The following is a 9,557-nucleotide window of genomic DNA, read 5'->3' as shown; positions in this document are numbered from 1 at the left end:
TTTATTTTCACATGTATAGCTTGCAGTAAAGGGTGCATGGGTAGGTAAGTGCCGAAGGTTGGCATGAATCTCTTGAATGTGTATTTTACCAATGAATGGGTGCATATTTATAACAATACAACGTGACCATTTCGGATTTACAATACAGTACTGGCTCGGGCCTAACATTACGGTAAAAGCGCTTGCAATCAGAATCGTGAAAGTGAAAATGGTGCACTTTCATTAATAGCAACTGAAATTAGATGGGATGACTTAATAGACACGAATCACCTTCATACAATAGAAATGTTATTTTCCGATAAGTAATGCACCCAGCATTGCGACAAAGGAGATGTGTGGTTAGGCTCCCCAAAATAGCAAATTATTCCCAGCAAAGCCCACCACCACACTACTTCTCTGATGGACAGCGTGCTCCAAAAGATTAATCCATTTCAATTCAACCGTGTGTCTCCTGAAATCGATCCATTTTAAATTCTCTGCCATGTGGATCCACTGCATGTTACGTCATTTTTACAATGAATTAGCCTTTTGTGTTGGGCACAGGGCACTTTGATTGGAGTCTAAACGCTGAGAAACTTAATTTGTCTGTGAGTCAGTGTGTTTGGTCAGAGTGCTCGAGTGAGTTTCCTCATGCAGACACGTGAAGGGTTCATCATCACTGATTGTTTGCTTATATGTCACAAAAAGCATGCCTAAATAATATCCTGATATCATGAGGTTTTTCAGATTTATTAGCTAAACGCTTTTTGCGAATCGTATAATTTGTTTGCGTTGAGAGTTGGTAATTGGTTTTGTAAAACGAAGAAAAATGCAGCTAATATGTAAGGGACAATTAAAGGTTGGAGAGTGATGTAAACCTGAAATTTCACTGGAATTGTATAGTTTTACAGTACTGTGTATTACCATTCATACAAGACTAATGAAACCTCACATTTTCTGTGTATTACAATTCATACAAGACTAATGAAACCTCACATTTTCTGTATTACAATTCATACAAGACTAATGAAACCTCACATTTTCTGTGTATTACAATTCATACAAGACTAATGAAACCTCACATTTTCCGTTAAACACCAGCAGACAACTCTCGATAACTGGAGTCTAACACAGGACAGTGTGTTATCATAGAGCACAGATTACAATACAACAACAATTGCACAACAACAGCTTATGTCAACAGAATTAGTGTAGTATGCTGTTCATTGTGGTGGAGATTATTTAGAATCTGTACATTGCATGGATTCATAATTTAACAAATGGTCAGACGTAGGTATAATTTAATTGTATTTTTCCATGACAGTACTCATTTTAAGTGTTTATTAAATTCAAATAGCATATAAAACACTGTTGCTGTGGCTGACATGTTGACCCCAGGTTACATTCCATTACATGAATACTGTACATTCACACTGTGTTTTAATGAAAACATTGCAATTCTGTACTCGACTGCACTTAGACCAGAAGCATGGTTTGCCCAAAAATGAGATGACCCAGGACTTTTGCAATCTGAGGCGTTCAAGTGGAGTAGCTCTCCTTGAGGCGATTTCTAAACAAATGTCCACGTGGGTTTGTCTGCAGGCTCGTGCCTGCGGGTGAGAATTGTGCAATCAACACGTTGTAACTGCTGACATGAAGTGTGGAACGCTGGGATACGCAGGCAGCAGGATGTGGCACATACAAACAGTGATGTTGGATTTGCCAATTGTACAAGGTTGATAGACATACATACCATCGGTGTCATATGGGTCACATCCTGCCTGCATATGCAATGTCTGTTTTGACCTAGATAATGACAATACAGTACTATGCTGAATTTTACATGGTCTGTTTAACTCAATTTTACATTCATAGGACCACCGAAGTTTATGAATGGCTTCACGTACAAATAACTACGGAGCAGTTTCCGATTATCCAAGATTTTTTTCGCAGATAATTATTAAATGGTGAGCGAAAATTCGCCAACAACCCCGCAGATAATAGGATCCGCAAAATTGGTCACCCACACCGCAGGAGTTTTCTATAAAGCCTCCCCTGGTAACTCAGCAACCCACAGAGTTTTTATTTTATATATACCCTAATTGGTCATAGGAAAAGTATTTAAGCGATCACACCTCGTTTAAAGTGTGCGGCTCGCCCTACTTTTGATGAACGGCGACACATTTACACAGGGCACAAAATGATCCCAAATTTTGGCACGCTTGCTGGAGTAAATCCAAGTACAGTGCCGTCAAAAAAAAGTTTTGCGCAACCGTTCCAGCGACCTTTTGTTTGACACCAAGGTCCAGAGCTGCTGCATTTGGAAACGGTGATGGTGGGCATAAAGCCACGACACTTGTGTACACTATCAGTCAGACATGGAACTTCCGCTCTGACCATGAATGAATAGATGTAAGCCAGTAAGTGTAACAATACAGCCTAAATCCCTATGACCTGGGTGTGCTCTGTATTGCAGGAAAGAACCACGGCCATTTGTTGCCAGGTCTAAATACTTTTGCCATGGTTACAAACCTGTTTATAATTTGAGAATAAAAAAAACATTGTTTTGTTGTATGTCCTAAGTGTTGTCTAATTCATTGCAGTGCATGTACACGTGCTTGCTTGGCTGAGGTAGCCACGGGTATTATATCAGGGAGCTGTTGTAAGTAATGCAAATATTGCAGGTTGCTGTGTTGGATGACAGGAGTTAGCAGAGGGTCAAACTACAAAGATGACTTTGATAACACGGTCCCATTTCTACACTGAGCAAGACATTTGCCATTTCTACAACAGACAGCCAACACGGGAAACATTTACAAAATTTAGTGTTAATTGGATTAAAAACTATTTTAATCCTAACTCGGGCTCCACTCACTCGAGCTCCAGTTCCGCTCTAGCTCCAGTGACTCCAGCTCCAGTTCCACTCTGGCTCCAGTGACTCCAGCTCCAGTTCCGCTCTAGCTCCAGTGACTCCAGCCCCAGTTCCACTCCGGCTCCAGTGACTCCAGCTCCAGTTCCGCTCTAGCTCCAGTGACTCCAGCTCCAGTTCCACTCCGACTCCAGTGACTCCAGCTCCAGTTCCGCTCTAGCTCCAGTGACTCCAGCTCCAGTTCCACTCCGACTCCAGTGACTCCAGCGCCAGTTCCGCTCTAGCTTCAGTGACTCCAGCTCCAGTTCCACTCCGGCTCCAGTGACTCCAGCTCCAGTTCCGCTCTAGCTCCAGTGACTCCAGCTCCAGTTCCGCTCCGGCTCCAGTGACTCCAGCTCCAGTTCCACTCCGGCTCCAGTGACTCCAGCTCCAGTTCCACTCTAGCTCCAGTGACTCCAGTTCCACTCTGGCTCCAGTGACTCCAGCTCCAGTTCCACTCTAGCTCCAGTGACTCCAGCTCCAGTTCTGCTCTGGCTCCGACTCTGGCTCCAGAGCACAAAGAACAATTGGCAAACTCTGCACCGGCTCTGGAGCCTTGAAGCTAGAGCCAGGCGAACCCTGCTGTATGCTATCCTGCACATTAAACAGTGGATAACCGCAGCACTTTACACACACACACTCACAACCATGTAATATGTATTTTTCGTTTTAAAGCTTTCGTGACTGCAAGGATTCATCTTCTTTGGTTCTTTCGGTAAAGTCACGTAGAATGAGAATAAAATAATAAATTGATACAATAAAATAACACAATGAAATTCTCACGACGTTTCGGCCACAACACAAGCGACCTTCATCAGGTGAAGGGACGAGACTGTCTGGAGGAAGGCCGCTTGTGTTGTAGCCGAAACGTCGTGAGAATTTCATTGTTATTTTATTTTATCAATTCATTATTTTATTCTCATTCTACGTGACTTTACCGAAAGAACCAAAGAAGATGTAATATGTAATTATTTAACATTGCTTTATGTTTGTGCAATATTTGTTATTTCTCTCATGTGACGGTTGTGTTGGACTGATTTATATTTGCTTAATCGCTGTACTCTTATGTTATTTGTTTTGCTTTTGTTATTTTGGGGGCCGAGGTCACTCTTGCAAATTGAACTACCCTGGTCTCATGGTTAAACAAAATAAACTTGAACTTGCTATTTAGCCAGATCGCTTCACAGACTCAAAACTGCTGGAGGGCCCTGGTTTTGATACCATTTTCCGGCTTTGATGTCAACAGAGTGCCTGGAGAAAACCCAAGTATGCGACAAGTGAAGATCATTCAAACACCACGGATATATAACCAGCTTGCTGTACTGCCTCTAAAAACCACGGCTCTCTATGCCAGAATGTATTTGCGGGGAAACTTATATCAGCAAGTCAACAGCAACCATGTGGCGCCCCCTGCAGGTGAAATTGTCACACCACTTTATTTAGGGAATGCACAATTTGAGCTGTACAATAAAATCGTTCTGGTCCGCGAAATGTTGGGAGGTTGAAAATGGGTCCGCACACTTGGAAATGTTGGGAACCTCTGCTCGAGGACTTGCATTGCGAATACAGTACTGTACTGCAAGCAGCTGCAATTGTAGCAGATTATTGTAATATTGCCAATGACTCTGCAGTACACTTCAATACACTTTACGAACTGCCTATGGTTGTAATCTCTGGTTGAGTGTTGTGGTAAGCTGGCCATGAACACAATTATAATTGTAATGTATATATCCACCTCCGAGTAGCACGGTTGGCTACGTACGGTGCAAAAAAAGTTCCACATACATCCATAAAAGTTTGGGTGATCAATTTTTACCGAGTATTTCGAATGTGGAAGGAAACCAACGTTCCACAGGGAAAATCCATAAGCAGAGTAGGGGGCAGAACCCACTCTAAGGTTCGCACAGACGATACTCGCTGTACTGCCATCTCCTAGCCACCTCATAGCCCAGTAGGTTTGGGAGTTTTTACAAATCTTTATGATGATTTGTGATCCTTTATCCTATGAATGATTTGTCTATCATTTACAGCCCAGTGCCAATCCACTAATGGGGTCAAGGCCTCCCTTCGCCATGGCCATACTTCATCATTTTGGTCAGGGTCATTTTGTGAACGTGGGAACCAGAACCGGTTTTGATATCACGTGCCACTGTTAAGCACGACAGGGAATCAAACGCAGGTCGCTGGATGCAGTGCCAAAATTCTCATATTTGAAATGGAACATCAACAATGACATATTGCATACAGTGGGATGATGGGACACACCAATCCCACGCCCATGCTCACTGGAGATTGCTGCAAGCCCGGTACACTTTTGGTGCTGCAAACTGGCCCTGAACATGCGATGACCAGAGCAATGTGACTTCATTTGAATCATTCGCGTATAGCCCTTTGGCAATTCACTGCTGAATGAAGGCCTCTCCATGCGCGCATTGTCATTATTTGGGTACTTTTTTCTTAGCATACTTTACCATGATGGTTAATGCTGGTTGGTTAAGAGGTTGCCACTGATATCTTGGTAGTAATGGGAACTCGAGGATTATAATACGTTTACTTATTTATCTACGAAAGAAACACAGTCGTATGGCTATTTTTAGGAGGGTCCAGTATAGGATTTTATGTTAAGATGTTTTCAGCCAACTGATGAGTGTTATACAAGCTGGGAGGAAACCGGAGCACTCTTAGAAATACCCACGCGTGCCAGGAGGCAGCACTATATCCCCGTACAGATGGAAACTGATGGCGATTAGTTCACTTGCTGTCCTGCTTTTTTTTTGGTGAGCCAGGGTATGCGACCTCGACACCTACAGGAAGAGAGTTTCACAACATTTGTCTGATCCACCAATCCTCAGCTGCACAGTGCTGGATTACGGTTGTGCACAACCCCTCGCGCCGTGGACTGTTGGTGCAGTGGTTTGCTCACTGCTGTGATGGTGGTGATTCTCGGTCCCCTAAATGACTACAGCCCTATATCTTTAGTGAAATTTATCAAGATCAAAATACTGTCCATATTTGTACACGAAAATGAAGAAAAGATCATCTAAGAAAGCTGAAAATAGCTTTAGCAAAAGTGATATTACCGTTCTACGTGTTTCACTGCTCAATCAGTGATTTTCTGCACTGTTGAGCTTCTTCCTGGGGTGACATTTCCACATTCATATGGCAGGGGCCAGACTAACCATCAGAAAACCATTGATGGCATCCCACAATACAGTCCTGTACTGATTTATTGACCTCAAAGGAACGATCAGCTGAGTTGCCCTTGACCGGAATTTGAACTTGCATCCTTTCCACCGTGAGTCGTTGACTCTGCAACATTGCTGCTGCTTTAACACGAGCAAAACATCAATCATATGCTGTAAACTAGATAGGGTTTTTTTCCTGCAGACTTATTACCCAACGGGCGTGGTGAATGAGTGACCCTGTGACCGCGGAATCTCTGGCGAGCTGGCACACACTGAGAGCAGTAGCTCCATCAGCTAACGCACACAAGCTGTGGAGCAGCAGCTGCTGCACATTGGGGACGCACACACCTACTACACACCTCACGGTGCCGCTCTCCATGGCCTGTGCACTAACCGGGGGGAGACGTCTTAAAGGGTAAAGTGGTTCTCCACTCTTAAGAACAGAAACATAAAAAGTGTATTTTTCAAACGTAAAAAGCTATTGAAAACAATTGTGTTTGGGGCCGGGTGCCTCTGAGTTCTCACAGTCGATGCAAAGGATGTTGGATCATATCGTTACCCGTTCCATTTAGCATTCAATATTTATACCAAGTTTGTTTAACATTGACTGTGCACCCCTCCAGCTTCGCCTTCCTCCCCGTGTGTTTTTATCCCCCCCCCCCCGCCTTTAAACAAGGTCACCACGCAGGTGGGGGGGGGGACACACCAAACATTTTAAGAGGCAGAAACAAAAGGGCCCATTGCCCTGCACCAGAAGCAAATGTCAATCTCTTAAAAAAAATATCTGACCTAAGCAGAGGTGTTTGATTAGTTGTGTAAATATAAACCCCTTGGGTCACAAGTAGAAGTGCGGACGGGAACATTCTAAGTGCATACATTATTGATTCACACATTCCTGTCCAGCATGACTTATATCGTCAAAGTAGAACAGTTCAAAGTTTTCATTTAAGGCATGTTTAGTGATTTTGATGGAATCTTAAAAATGAGCATGATTAGCTTTTATTTTCCCAAGTCAGACGTATAAGCACTGCAGCTGCACTATTTCGCACATCGCATGTCTTACCAAAAATTGGCGATCATTCGAACTCTAATTAATGGTTGCAATAACTTGCCAGTACTTGTCAATGGTTGTTTTTTTTTAACAAGTAACTGTAAAGCACTCACTTTTGTACAGGAAATAAAACCACGAAGGTCGAAGCAAATCTCCGCTAATCTGCAGATACAAACGAAATATTCTCTAGTGCGCTTGATGTAAGCTGAACAGGATGTTTTGTGAGAAATCATTCCGGAACGTTCTTTTACTTGAGCATTAACATTGACAGCTCTGTGAGGGGTTTGTTCAGGCTACAAAATCCAGGTCAAGTTGGGTGAAATTCGGCCCTGAATGGAGGATTATCTTTGTTCTAAAAACTGTAAATAGGCACTTCATTATACAGTACAATAGCGCTTGTCATAACTGGTATAATACCACCCACAGCACACAGCACCCTTAAGCTAAGCTTCGGTATTGTGTTATGCTTTCTCTAACTCAGATATTTGCTCTCATGGTATTGGTTTTAGACAAATTCTTTCACATGTGGCGGTGCCTCCTGCAGCTCAAAATCAGGATTCCTTGGCTCAGGTCGTACATTCTAAAGTTGATAGCGCAGTTTACTAACCACTGTCACCTTTCCTCCCACTCCTTAGTGAACATCTGCACTCCTGTGCAGGCTGTGATGTTTATTTCTCCATACTGATGAGGGCAGTGGTTCTGCATTTTTGGGTATGATGGTCCTCACAAAAGAAAACCACGAATTTCTGTGCCGTCTCTTTTGACGGGCCTGAGGTGTTTTAAAATATCAAGCATTAAATTGGGTCTGATTCCTTGAGCCTTCCTTTGGCTTCCACTCTATTCTTAGCCTTGACCACTCGGTCATCATTCCTCCAAGCGACTGTTCTGTCCAAGTTTGTGTGGTTAATGCAGACATGATTCCTTGCAAAATGTTTCTATTTGGTGTTTTAACATCTTAACACCTATTCTTGGTTCTTTCGGTAAAGTCACGTAGAAGGGAAACAATAAAATAATACAAATATAAAACAATAACATTTTTTTATTGTTTCCCTTCTACGTGACTTTACCGAAAGAACCAAGAATATGAATCCCTGCAGTCAGGAAAGCTTTAAATCAAATCTTAACATCTGTTCATTGCCATGACAGGGTCAAATCAATTACTGTATTGTATTAAGGAGTTTATGTTAACAAAAAGTCGCTTCCTAACGTGTCACGTGTGTCACGTGTGGTGTCACGCTGTGTCACGTGTGGTGTCACGCTGTGTCACGTGTGGTGTCACGCTGTGTCACATCGTTGTCGGGCTGTGTCACGTGTGGTGTCACGCTGTCACGTGTGGTGTCACGCTGTGTCACGTGTGGTGTCACGCTGTGTCACGTGTGGTGTCACGCTGTGTCACGTGTGGTGTCACGCTGTGTCACGTGTTTCATTGTCGGGCTGCTTTTTTTAAATAAACCGGTGACGACATTGTGGTTCGAGCGCTGTCAAGCACTGATAAAATAAACAAATAAACAAACGTGGCATGCTTTTGGTCACTGTTCATTGATTTTCTTCAATGTGCATTTGTTCACGACAATCCTCAAGAGTGACATTTAGCCCCAATATTGTGGAGTGGAGGGTGTCGGCTCAGGTTTTTTCCTGAGTGCCTAAGTCCAGTACAGTGATGCCCCGATTTACGTATCTCCTTTTACGTCGTTTTGCAAATGCGTCGTGACTTTATTCATAACACTCCCCAGTTCGCGTCGCACGAACCCACACTTACGTCGCTGACAGCAGCATCCGTACATTCCCGTATCATCAATCGCCTCCTCAGCATTCGCCTCCACCAATCCTGTAAATCGCTTTCATTGACGCCGTTTCAATGATCGTCGTCGCATCTCTCAGGAACGCAACCCCGATGCAAACCCGAGGCGTTAATGTGCTTCGACTGCTTACGAACTCGTAGCCACATTTCTTTCCCAAAAGTTCACATAGCCCTATCGAAAACCTGGAGTCATCATTAGTAATTGTGAAATTAATTATCTAAGTATAATTGTTAATTATATCAGTGTTCATGATGAACATGACTTCAGAAAGTTGAACGTAACATTACATTGTGCGCAAATAAAATGCTCAGCATTTAAACAAAATGATCAGAATTCGTGTCATGATAACATCACCTTAATAGTTTTTTTTGGTGGACAATGCATTATCAGAAACTGTATCAATGTAATATCAGAAAGATTAATAAAATGCATAATCATACGACGTGGTTTTCACCCCGGGGTCGTCTCTCATCTCGATGCGAACGCCGAGCACCAGGGGGCGCACGATTCTCACCTGACATTATTATTTCCACTTTTGAAAGTCTTAAGTGTTTAAATTAATAAGATACGCATAATATTGACACGTAGTTCAAACGTGCGCATTACTCGACGATAAACATTTTTTCGTAGCG

Source organism: Petromyzon marinus, chromosome 3 (assembly GCF_048934315.1).
Source record: "Petromyzon marinus isolate PM22_M1 ecotype Great Lakes invasive population chromosome 3, UKy_Petmar_22M1.pri1.0, whole genome shotgun sequence".
Lineage (NCBI taxonomy): Eukaryota > Metazoa > Chordata > Hyperoartia > Petromyzontiformes > Petromyzontidae > Petromyzon > Petromyzon marinus.
Note: the sequence above shows the minus strand (reverse complement) of the source record.